At 41.8% G+C, this 13,518-nt stretch overlaps 1 pseudogene; it reads right to left on the reverse strand.

The window, feature by feature from the left end:
• Positions 1 to 452: 452 nt before the first annotated feature.
• Positions 453 to 1,166, reverse strand: LOC136534803 (uncharacterized; annotated as a pseudogene).
• Positions 1,167 to 13,518: the final 12,352 nt, after the last annotated feature.

Genomic DNA, 13,518 nt, shown 5'->3' on the forward strand with positions numbered 1-13,518 from the left:
TTTTCCCAAGCATCGATCAAATCATCAAACACAGGCTCCATGAACACACCCATATTGTTCCCCAGATGTCCAGGAATTATTAGCGACAAAAATACGTTCTTGGGTTGAAAGATGACACCGGGGGGGAGATTCAGGGGTATCACGAACACGGGCCAACAAGTGTATGGGGCCGTGGACAATCCATACAGGTTGAACCCATCTGTTGCCAACGCTACACGTACATTGCGAGCCTCCTCAGCTTTAACATGATGTATGCCATCGAAATGGGTCCAGGCGTCGCCATCCGATGGGTGTACCATCTTGTCCGGATTGTACCTTTTGCCATTTTTGTGCCATGTCATCTGTTTCACGGACTCCTCTGTCATGTACAGCCGTTGGATCCTCGGTATGAAAGGAAGGTACCATAGGACCTTCGTAGGGATACTCAATTGTTCCTTCTTGCCATCACTAGTGTCGACCTCCAGGTACCTAGAGGATTTGCACTTTGGACAATGCGTTGCTCCCTCGTGATCTTTCCTAAAAAGGACGCATCCATTCGGACAAGCATGGATCTGCTCATACGGCATCTTAAGTGCACGAAGAAGTTTCTGTGACTCGTACAAGTTCTTCAACAGGATGTGATCCTCCGAAAGCAGGGATCCAAAAACTGCCAACATACCATCGAATTTGTCCCGACTCATGCTAAACTGCGACTTCAACCCCATGATGCATCCAATTGCATCCAGCTATGATACCGTTGTCTTTTCGTGCAAGGGCTTCTGCGCTGAAGACAGCATATCATAGAACGTCTTTGCGCTTTCCTCTGGCTTCTCCTCCAATCCTTCACCGAACCGTGCCTGCTGAATGTCATCCATCTAGTCTGCTACCCCGCCATCTCCATCATAATCCTCGAGACGCTGTCTCACCACCTCCTCTCTAATACGATCGGCTTCACCATGGTGAATCCAGCGGGTATAGTTTGCCGTGAATCCATACTTGATAAGATCTTCCCCCACGAGCCTCTTAATTTTTCTTTTCTTGTTGCCACATCTGCTGCACGGACACGGCATCCGGGCTGACCCTTTAGCAGCCTCGCCAAATGCATGCTCTAGGAAAGCATTGGTCTTGGTCATCCATTCTAGGGTCATACTTGCGTGGCCCGTGTACATCCACTCATGGTTATCCATCCTCTGGCACATGCATATGTAAGCGAGTAATAAAAACTGTAGGTAAATCCACAAGGTGTTCCTACTATACATCTAATAGGTGAAGGATAGGTACTAATCCCACCTGAGGATGCGTAGATGAGGTTGGCTTCCATGGTCCGCTCCTATCCAAGACAGAATTTCGACAGCACCTCCCCGCTGTTCTCCTGATACATGTCCTGGCGGGGAGATTGTGTATCAGGAGAACAACGAGGAGGTGGTGCCAAAACTCTGTCTCGAATAGGAGCGGGCCATGGAAACCAACCCATCTACGCATCCGCGGGCTGTCCAGAAAATGTGGACAATCCGAAATAGGTACGGAATTTGGTATGCAAAGATCTGCATACCAACGACCGTATCTCTTTCGGACGAGAGACGCCTAACTAGGGTTACACGAGATACAAGAATGGAAGATGGGTTATACCTAGGGTGTCGGTGAGGTCAGGCTAGTGGGGCGATGGCGAGTCACTGCAGTGGCGAGGCAACGTGGTGTAGGCAGAACCGCAATGCCGACGAAGACGATCGGGGTCGCCGAGTGCCTCCCAACGGTCCTCGTCCTGCAAAGAAAAGGCAAATGGTTAGACTCCATTGAAAATTTCGGTAGCACCTCCCCTGCACGGAGAGGTTCCCAAAACCTACAGAAAACATTGGCACGAAGGCCAACAACCACATGTATACCAAACATAGGCACGAAGGCCATCAACCACATACATACAACAATAACTACTACTAACACTAAAACTATGAACAACAACTACAACTACTGCTGTCACTACGACTTACTAACTAATACTAACACTACTAATTAACTACTACTACTAACACTACTACTTACTAACTAATACTAACATTAGGGCATACCTTGCCAGCAAGAATGCGAAGACCGAGGGCCGACGACAACAATGGGGACGATACGCTACAGCGTGAGGGTCGACGAACCGAGGCGGCACCTTTCTTCTCTCTCTCTTTATCGGCAGAGACTAGAGAGAAGCAAAGGCGTCAGAGCGAAAAAAGAAAAGGAGAAGACAGCATCCGGCGTGAAGAATGAACGCCGAGAGGACGGGATATGCTGTCTTTTCCCTCGCTCCCCATTCTTCTTACTCCTTTCCTATTTCCTCTCCTCTACCTCGCCTCGTTCCTACTGCAGGCCCGCGTGGGGTGGGGCCAGACGGGGGAGGGGGTGGGGTGAGGATGAGGCCGGGAGGAGCACGGCAGGGTGTGGCACGGGGGGAGAGCTGCGCACGCGGAGAGGAGTCGGTAGTCCCGGGTGCCGGTCGGCGGCGCACGGCTATGGCCCGGCGGCGGGGCGCGCGCAGCGCGCGTGTGTGCCGTGTGTGTGTGGTGTGCGTGTGTGGTGTGTGCGTGGTGTGTGCGTGTTGTGTGTGTGTCTGTTTTTTTATATTTCAAACCTCTTTGTCGAGTGCCAGATTCGGGGCACTCGGCAAAGAAAGTATTTTGCCGAGTGCCCCCGATCTGGCACTCGGTGAAATAAAAAATTAAAAAAAAATCCTGTCCTGGCTTTGCCGAGTGCCTAGGGCTAGCACTCGGCAAAATATTCACTTTGCCGAGTGCCAAACCTGGGCACTCGGCAAAATAATTTTTTTTTGTTTTTTGCCACCAACTTTTTTTTCTTAGATTTGTATTTATACCATGAACAACATGTTCAAATTTGGCACAATTTCATTGTTGTTTGCTATATTTCTTCACTTTATTTCGTTTTCTTGCAATTTTCCGGAAAATGTAGGTTTGAACTGCAGGTGCATCGAATAATAGTTTTGATCCATTCCAAAAATGTTATTCTTGTTTGTTAGTGTCACTTTATGCTAAATCTAGGAACTGTCTCCAAATTTCGATCAACGTGCTCACGGGGCAACGTCGCAAACTTGCGTGCGAGTGGTTATTTAATTCTATAAAATTCAAACGAATCCCGAAAATCATGAAACTTGGCGAGATGTCATGATATCACATGCATATGCGGTGGTAAAAATTTGAAAATGTTTGGAGGATGTCATCACGTATGGTGTTAACAAACCAGGACATCATCACATAAAAAAGGGTCAGAGGAAGTATAGCATACGTTGCCATGGCTTTCAAAAATCTCCAACAACACTCTACTATATGGCTACCATACAACTTCGAGTAAGTTCAACTCTATACTTAAAGCTTTGTTCGATATATTTTATTCGATGCAAAAGAGTTTATCTAGTTCTATGATTAAATCCATGCAGCAACCACTAGATTTGTATAGCCGTCGATGTCAGGAGGAGCATGGTAAGGGTCTTTGATTGAATAGATAGGGATCCGGTGACATACAAAGACTTCATATCGATTCTCAAGACGTATACATATCGACAATCCTCATTAGCTTATATGTTTGTATACATACTTGTAACGTTCACTTTTGGATACTAACAAGTTGTATTTGCTAAAATAATTCGAACAGGGCATTTAGGTTCTATGTCACTAATCATCAAGGAAGGCATGATCCAGCAAGGAAGGAAAAGCTGGATATAAAAACACTATGTGCGGTAAGTGTAATTTACTTCTTCAGTACTCGATTACATGGCTGTCAAAAGCATTACTTAACATTTTCATATGCAAAACACAGTGCCCCAAGCAGAAGCCTGGGAGTGTACATTGTGGATACTATATATGTTCTATGATGAGTAACATCGGTGCCTACAGGAGACACTTCTTAAGGGTAAGTTTGAACCTCTTCACCCGTAGTATAAAAACTTTATACATGGTATGAAATACTAAACCAAAACTTGTTCTCTTATAGTGTAGAGAAGAGAAATGAATGAAAAGAGACCCATACAAGGATGACCAACTCTTAGAGCTCGTCGGCGACCTTTGCAACTTCATATTGGACCAGATTGTACACGTCAAAGGCGCCTACCATGACCGAGAGTCTGACTTAGGTACAAATTCTCAGTACCAACACCTTCGTGAGACTGAAAGGCTAGCTCTAGGACGTTGATAACAATATGTGTGGAATTTGTATATTTAATGATGGATTGTATATATTCTTCTGAATTGGACTTGTAATTGTAGTTTATACTCTCTTGTGCTTGTAGTCGCCCCTACAAATACCTGTTTGTCGCGGGGCGTTCGACAACGCGAACGCGGTTCAGAACGTTGGTCGCGGGGCGTTCGACAACGCAAACGCGGTTCGAAACGTTGGTCACGGGGCGTTCGGCAACGTGATTTTAAATTGTAAATTTGATTTTTTTTACGGGAAAACGTACTGTAGGGGCGGTTCTAGATTGAACTGCCCCTACAAACAGGTATTTGTAGGGGCGGCTGGTACTACAGCCGCGCCCTACAAATAGATTTGTAGGGGCGGCTGGTACTACGAGCCGCCCCTACAAATCTATTTGTAGGGGTGAATTTGTAGGGGCGGCTCGTAGTACCAGCCGTCCCTACAAATCGATTTGTAGAGGCGGTCTGGAAACCGCCTCTACAAATGCATGATTTGTAGAGACGGTTCGGTAGGGGCGGCTGGCCAAACCGACCCTACAAAGGGTTATCAGCCGCCCCTACAAATGCTTTTTGTAGTAGTGTTAAGTGCTTGAATTTTCATACAACAATCTTAGATAACTGGGTACTATAATTAAAAGGACAACTCATAAGATACAATTAGTAATTTTTTCTATAGTCAAGCAGTGACAAAATTACATGTTGGATAAACAACAATAAAAAATAGACATAGTATATGTGAAAAATAGTTACATGAGTAGTAGTTGTGTTCCACCCTTTTTTCTAACTAACCGACAATGATAGTGTTTGTTTCTACTCCTTCCGTCCAAGAAAGAATGTAACTATAGGTTACGTGCAAGTCAAACTAGTTTAACTCTAATATAGTTTATAGTGAATACTATTAACATATTTATATCTTCAGCTAGGTTTACTGTAAAAATATTTTCCATACTGCAATTCAATGATACTTACTTTGTATCATAAATATTAGTATATTTTTATATAATTTTGATCGATCTTTAAATCATTTGACTTCTCGTAAATCGAGAATTGTGAACGGAGGGAGTATTGATATAGAAGAAAAATACAAACAAAGAATCCTACAAGATTATCTCAAATAAAAAAGAAAAAAAAAAGACAACACCACAACCACAATAGTACCCAACCCTGCTTTAACTGATTAGTGTAAGCAGCAGGTCTATTCATTGGCACCCGACTAAAATGAACAATCAACTTGTGCAAGTACCATGTTGAATTTGGCATATCAGCTGCTAGCTGCCAACTAAAAGGCGGATTATGATGGCCATTACTCGTTAATCACAATGCATACTGTTCCTTAATTGCCATTTACCCTTCCATTTTTAATTTGTACAACAAAACGTACTGTGAAATGCCTAATTAAATTTGTTGGGGAGATCGCTAGACAGCTAAATGCAACTAATCGTTGCCCTCCTACTAGTACAAAAGCCGTCGAGTCACGCCATTAATGATTCTTGTATAAATGTCTAAAATGCGCACTAGGAGGACAAAATTAAATTCTTGTACAAAAGCTCGTGATACTGTTCACAGAATCACAGACGACATAATTGTTTGATATATATGCATGGTGCATCATGTAACATACATATATATATATACTCCCTTCGTTCTAAATTGTAAGCCAATTTGAGTTCTAAAAAAATATATCATTTGTTATGCACTTAAACATACGCTATACTTCCTCTGATCCTTTTTTAGTGTGGAATTCCACACTAAAAAAGGATCAGAGGAAGTATAGCGTATGTTTAAGTGCATAACAAATACCATACGTTAAGAAATGATCAAAACAAAAGTTGTAGATCTTGATGAGTTATACAACTTTGGTATTCATCCCTTTTTCAGCTGAAATCATTTAATGGTTGAAAATCTCATTCGAACTTGTCATTTTTTTTAAATTTGAAAATTTAAAGTGCTCAAACTTTGTCAAATGAAAAGGATGACCAAATCAACACACTAACTTGATAGGGCCTGATTTTAGAAAATTTTAGGAAAAAAAACCATCACATTTGGAGTTAGTATGAGGGAGAAAGACTAGTTACAAATTTTACCCAGAGATTAAAAAGAAAAATCACAATTGTTCATGATGATCAATGATGAACAAGTGTGATTTCTCATTTTAATCTGTGGCTGAAACTTGTAACTCGTTTTTCTTCCTCATACTAACTCAAAATGTGATGGTTTTTTTTTCCTAAAATTTTCTAAAATCATGCTCTATCATTTTAGTCTAGTCATCTATCTTTGTCACTAATTTTGAATAATTCAAATTTTGAATTTTAGAGAATGACAGCTTCAAACCTAATTTTCAAACACTAAATGATTTCAGCTATAAAGGTGATGAATATAAAAGTTGTATAACTCGTCAAGACCTCCTACTTTTATTTTGGTTATTTCTTCATTTCATAAAGTGTTAAGTGATTTCATAAAGTTTTAGTAGTAATAAAGTGGATGTTCAAATAGATTCATCTGGATGTTGCAAAGGGTAGTCTCACACACATGCATAAATGTAGTCTCACACATATACAAAAATATGTAGTCTTACACACATACATAAATATATAGCCTTACACGCATGTATAAATAAAGTCTTACAAACACACACTTACACAAACACTCCATGTTCAACAACTAGCTAGCCCGCTGTAACGACTTTTCTCTTGACACCTTTTCGTTTCCATGGCAATATGTCTTTGGGTAGGTTCTTTTCCACAACACTGATCTTCTTAGAAAAGTATGTGAATAACGGTATCTCATCGTAGTTATTGTAAGCTTCAACATCGTCCACGCCATCAACTCCAATAATGTGTTGTTTTCCAGAGGCAACCACGTGCTTTGTCTTCTTCTTCGAGGGGAGGTTACTTTGTGGGGTAGACATATAGAAAACTTGTACGACACGAGAAGTGAGCACCCAAGGGTCATCTTGGTAGCCTAGATTCTCGAGGTCCAAGACTCTCAATCCGATCTCGTTCAGTTGGTGTTGTTTGATCCAGCGGCATCGAAACAGGGCCACCGTTATATCCCTTCCATAGTTAAGTTCCCATATCTCTTTAATGATACCAAAGTATTGGATCTTTCGCCCCAATCCACCGAGAGTCTCTATTCAAACGCCGTTGTTTTGGTTCACATATTTACTATCCTTTGCGTGGGTATAGTATGTATACCCATTGATGTCATAAGCATTCCAAGATGTCACTTATCTCGATGGCCCCTCCGTCAACCTACTGATGGTAATAGAGTCTATGGTTTCTCCAAGCGGTATGTTTTGGTCCTTCAACCATGTAGTTAGTCATTGCTTGTGTTGTTTCATAACCCAATCATTCGAACGACCATTTTTCTGCCATAATGATAGCCAAGTGTTCATCAATATACGGTTGCATCAGTTGTGTACTCTGCAAGACACTATAATGCGCCCAACTCACCTCTTTGTAATCATGGTCGATGAAGACTTTTCTACCACTGGTGCCCTTCCCAGCCAGCCTACCCTTGTGACCAGAATCAGGTTTACCAATCCCTTTCTGTATTTTTAGGTACTCTTGATAGCACTCGATGACTTCTTCAGTACTGTAACCCTCTATCATGGAGCCCTCTAGGTATGCTCGATTATGCACGTATCAACTTAGAACCGACATGAACCGCTCGTAGGACCCTATTTCATGCAAGTAGCAAGGACCTAGTGCATGTATCTGATGAACCATGTGAATCATGAGATGTGGAGCAGAAGGTAAACACATCTCTAGTTGGTTTTGTGTCTCCACCACAAATTCATGTAGGTTACTCAGCTCTTGCTTGTCAATCGTCTTCTGTGAGATTTTCGAAAAGAAGTAGCACATGCGGGTGATGACCATTTTCAAGAACTCTGGCTTTATAGCCCTGATTGCAATAGGTAGAAACACTATCAGCATCATATGGCAATCGTGAGCCTTGCAATGTGTTATTAACAAGTCCTTCATCGACACTAGCTTCTTCACATTTGTTGAAAACCCAGTAGAAACACTATCAGCATCATATAGCTCTCTTCTCGTCTAGTGTTAGGTTGAAGCACGCCGTGGGCAGAGTGTATTTTCCATTAGCCTCAGGTACGGGGTGAAGCTGTGGCATCATGTTTAGCTGCACCATGTATTTCTGTGCTTTCAGACCATCCTTTGACTTGCCTATGTCCATTAAGGTAGCAATGAGACTCTCAAAGATATTCTTCTGCACATGCATAGCATAAATGGCATGGGGGACCTCTAAGTCTGGCCAATAAGGCAGATACTGAAAGAAGATCGATTATTTCTTGAAAGGTACGTCTTTGATAGGAGGTGTGCTTCTATCTCTATTCGTCCCATCCGGATTCTTCTTTCCATAGACGACGCGTATGATTTTTACCATTCTGTACACGTGTTCTCCGTTATGACGTCTCTCCAGAGGGGGTTCAATCTCTGGGGCGTTGTCATAAAATCTAAAAAATAATTTGCTGCGGTACTTATGACTTGTCTTTAAGAAGCGTCGGCTCCTTAGGTAAACTATCTTCTTGGATGCATCCAGGTACACCTATGTAGTACTATCCAAGCAAACCAAGCATCCCGTCTTCCCTTTGATCTATCTAGACAAAGCAAACAGCGCGGGGTAATCATTGGTAGTAACAAATATTATTATTCTACATATGAAGTCCTTCTTTCGGAACGCATCATACATCTGCTCCCCATGTCTCCATAGCCTCTCCATTTCTTACATCAAAGGCTCAAGGAACACGTCTATATCAATGCCTGGTTGTTTAGGGCCAGAAATAAGAATAGTAAGAAGGTACTTTCTCTTCTGACACAACCATATTGGGATGTTGTACATGGTCAAGATCACTGGCCATGTGCTATGGTCGCTCATCCTCTCATTGAAGAGATTCATTCCATCAGTGCTTAAGCCAAACCATATATTTCTTGGGTCATCACTGAATTCTTTGTGCTTCTCATCAAACCTTTGCCACTGACTACAATCAGCCGGGTGTGCAATCTTATCATCATCCACCTTACGCTCATCATCCCACCATGTCATGAGTGCGGCTTCTTTAGGGTTTAGGAAGATACATCTCAAACAGTCGGTCACTGGCAGGTACCATGTTACCAAGGCAGGAATTCTTCTCAGCTTTGCATCGTTGCCTAATGGAGTGTCCTCTAGGGGTTGAGATTCTTATACCACCTTTTTTGTACCTTTCTTATTACTCTTTTTCCCCGTAGAGGCTTCGTCCCCACCATAAAGGTCATTGTTCTTATACCGGCTGGCCCCACACTAGGGACATTTATCTAGTGACTTGAACGTTTCACCACGAAAAAGTATACAGTGGTTGGGGCATGCATAGATTTTTTCAACCCCCATTATCAATGGACTTATGACCTTCTTCGCTCGATGACCTTCTTCGCTTGGTATGTGTTGGCGGAAACTGAGTTTGGTTGTGGCAGCACCCATGACTGGAGATGCAATAGATCATTGAAACTACAGTCTGACCAGCCATACTTAGCCTTCAGGATGAGTAGCTCAAGCACAAAACGTAGCAATGTCTAATATGTCGGACAACCCTTTTCAACACCATACATAGTCTCATTCGATGCTTTTGTCATACTTTCCAAATTTTCTAGACCTTTCGGGCTATTTAGTAAAATCTCTGGTCCAAGGACTCGAATCATGTCCTCCAAATCATCTTCATCCCTGACACATGCTCCACCATCATTATTGGCACCACCTTCGTCGTTACCATCCCAACCACCAGCATCACCACCTTGTTCATTGCCAAACTCGAAATCCATTCGTGCATCAAGCTCTGCTGAATATTGGGACAGGGATTCTATGGTTTTGTCATCATATTCCTCCTCATCCTCATCGTTAACAATAACAGTTTCACCATGATGAATCCACACTATGTAGTCCTCAACAAATCATCACATAATCAAATGTGATCTGATGATAGTCACATCTGTCCATGCCATACGGTTCTTGCAATCTTTATAGGGGCAAATAATTGTATCCTTATTCTCTTTTAATGTCGTTGCATGCTTCTTTGCGGCTTCAATAAATTTATCCACGTCTTCATGAAAACCTACCTTGAACCTTAACGAACCATACATCCAAGAGTTCCTGTACTCTATCTTTTACAACAACAACAAAACAAACATTAAAGGACTACTTATTCAAATATATATAAAAATAAATCAAATTAATAATTACTTGAGAATAATTGTATATACTTCAGATATATATGAATATAAATCTAATATAATTACATGAAGCATACAAACACACCATGATAGAGAAAAATTAATTAATGGCCCATTTATCAATAAATAATTAAAATACATATTTATTGATTACAATAAACAATTTCAAAGACAACAATTAGCAACAATTATACTTTACCTAATATCTTTCATACAAACTATTGTCCAATTTTATCAAACATAAATTTACAAAAACAAAATTAATAAAAAAATCAAACCCTAGATCTAGGTCTACATGCACATGAAACATGTATAAAACTAACTAATTGTTCACTAAAATCAAGAAACATGGACTAAATAAGGGTATGATCTTGTTCCTCTCCCTAATTTATCCTAATACATTTAAAACTTGGGTCTAATTTGCTTTATAAGTAGCTCAAGCACCATAGAAGAGAGAGAAAAACAAAACTTTAATTACTCACTAATCAACCATTAAAACTTCAAAAAAAGTGTGGAATAACATTTTCTTACCTTCTACAGCCTCTCCACCAAAGGATTTGAGATCAAAATTTTCCCCCCTTAGTAGAGCAATTTTTGAGAGGTGCCCAAGGCCTCCCCACCTTTATTTCATGGGTTGGAGTGAGTGACCCGAGGAGGAAGAAGGATGCTACAGCTGTTTTACATGTGGGTCATTTATAGGGGCGACTGGTGATTAAGCCGCCCCTACAAATCGGAGCTATATATATGGGGGCATTTGTTGGGGTGGCTTAATCACCAGCCGCCCCTACAAATAGTAACTCTAAGGGCGGCTGCTGATTGAGCCGCCCCTACAAATCAGACCCTATTTATAGGGGCGGCTCGTATCACCAGCCGCCCCTGCTGTTCCATTTGTAGGGGCGGCTGGTGTCTGGGCACCCGCGCACGTCACTGTAGGAGCGGCTCCATCATCAGCCGCCCCTACAAAAAAATTCGAACCGTTGCTAAAAATCATTTTTACGTAGTGTAAAATATAGCATTTTTTCCTAAAAAAACGCGCCGCTGAAATTCGTCCAAGTAGTATTGGTATAGTGTACTACTTAGGCACCTTTAGCATGGTTGCGGCTCCGGTTTTTTGCGGTTCTTTGCAAGGAGCCGGCTAGCGATGTTTTTGTGCTAAGGAGCTGGGGCCAGAAAAAGTGTCTTATCTCAGCTCTTACTCACAAATTTTACATAAATTATTATTAATCTATCACTGGAGCCGTTTTTTACCAAATATTTTTTTTAAAATAGTTTTAGCTCCATCAAAGAAGTTACTACTTCACAAGAAGAGTCGGAGCCTAACAAACTGGCCCTAGCTGTTTGCAACATAACAAAGCTAGCTTTTGTACTTTCTCCGTCCCATAAAGAATATCATTCTCTCTTTAACCAAAAGTTAATTATTTTTAACTTTACCAAATATATATAAGACGATATTAATATATATGGTACATAATTAGTATCATTACATATATATTTGAATATATTTTCATAAGAAACTTATCTAGAGATACAAAATATTACTTTTTTATATAAACTCAGCTAAACTTTAGAAATTTTGACAAGCACGAAATCGTAGCGACGCTTTCTTTCAGGTTCGAAGGAGTACATGGCATTGCTGCATGTAGAGTACTTGAGCATGGCTGCACGCCCATAAAAATAATGGCATACACGACACATACATGAGGTTGTCTCCAGCAAGAGACCCATTACGAAACTCAAATCTAAAATGGGTCTCCAACACAATACCTATAAGTCTCCAATAGAGTATCTATATGGAAGACTCATTTTGGGTGTCAGAAGAGGTATAACCCAAATCTAAGTATCCTCTTTTCTGAAGACCCATTTACCGAAATGGTTATCTTTTGGGTCTTCTAGTTGGAAAAGACCAAAAATAGGTATTGAATCATTTGCCGTGGCAGCATGCAGTGCAGCAGAGCGAGTGTCGCTGCTGCTGGCAATATGTTTGTTCCCCATAAAAAATTTAGTCATTGTCACATCAGATGTTTAGACACTAATTTAAAGTATTAAACGTAAACTAATTATAAAACTAATTACATAGATTGAGACTAATTTACGAGATAAATCTATTAAGTTTGATTAGGCTCATGTTTAATCTTTCTAATTAGTATCTAAATATCCTATGCGACACGTACTGAACTTTAGTCCCCGTCCGCCACGCCACACACGCTGCAAAAGCCAAAAGGCATCGTTTGCGAACGAACACGCGGAATCTTATCCCCTCGTTAGTTTACTGTTCACGAGTGCATCCATCTTCAGAACTCGTGAGAAGCTGCTGCTGCTGCTGCTCCTTGTCTCCTGCTGAAACGCACAAGACGATGAAAAGCGTGCGCCCACGTCACTGGAGAGAGTAGCTAGAGCTAGCTGCTCCATCGGCCGCCGTCCACAGATGCATGATTCCCATGAACAAGCAAAAGCATTTAACCATCACTGGATTCGTTGCTAGCTGCATGCGTGTGAATTGTGGTTAGGTCGGGTCAAAAAGACTGTACGTCTCGATGAAGACGCTACGGAGTTGAGTGCATCTGGAAGAATTCGATCAGGCTAGAGGGATGTAATGCACATACGCCGATGGTCTGAGTTGGAATACATGGCCCATGGGGGAGTACCGGAGTAGTCGTTGTTCCTTCCTGCACGCACGGCACAGCTTCCACACATGCAGCTTTCAGGGTTAGCTTGAGGCCACATTAGAGTCCATGCATCTGCTATCTTCAGGGAGATGTCTCCGTGGAAGCAGCAAAACCCGGTCGTCCCGGAACATCAGATAGAGTCCCGGCCCGGCGGCCTCCTGCGTGCGTGCGTGTGGTGGATGATTGGATTGGTAGCACCGTGCGTGCTCATCATATGGATATATATATGGCGACCCTTCTCCTGCCTGGATCGTGACTTGTCGTAGAAGGCAATATACAGATGTACAGTAGTATGTACGCGGAGCTGAAGAGGTGGACCCTACCCTAGCCTAGCTAGCTGATGACTCGCCGCTCTCGATGCATCGATCCATATCGACAGGTACTTTCAGTTTCGGAATTTCTAGTCCAAGAGCTAGCACCGGCGACATGCAGTAGCAGATTAGACAGCGGTGCCGTGGTGGATAC

This window comes from Miscanthus floridulus, unplaced genomic scaffold, assembly GCF_019320115.1.
Source record: "Miscanthus floridulus cultivar M001 unplaced genomic scaffold, ASM1932011v1 os_2306_1_2, whole genome shotgun sequence".
Lineage (NCBI taxonomy): Eukaryota > Viridiplantae > Streptophyta > Magnoliopsida > Poales > Poaceae > Miscanthus > Miscanthus floridulus.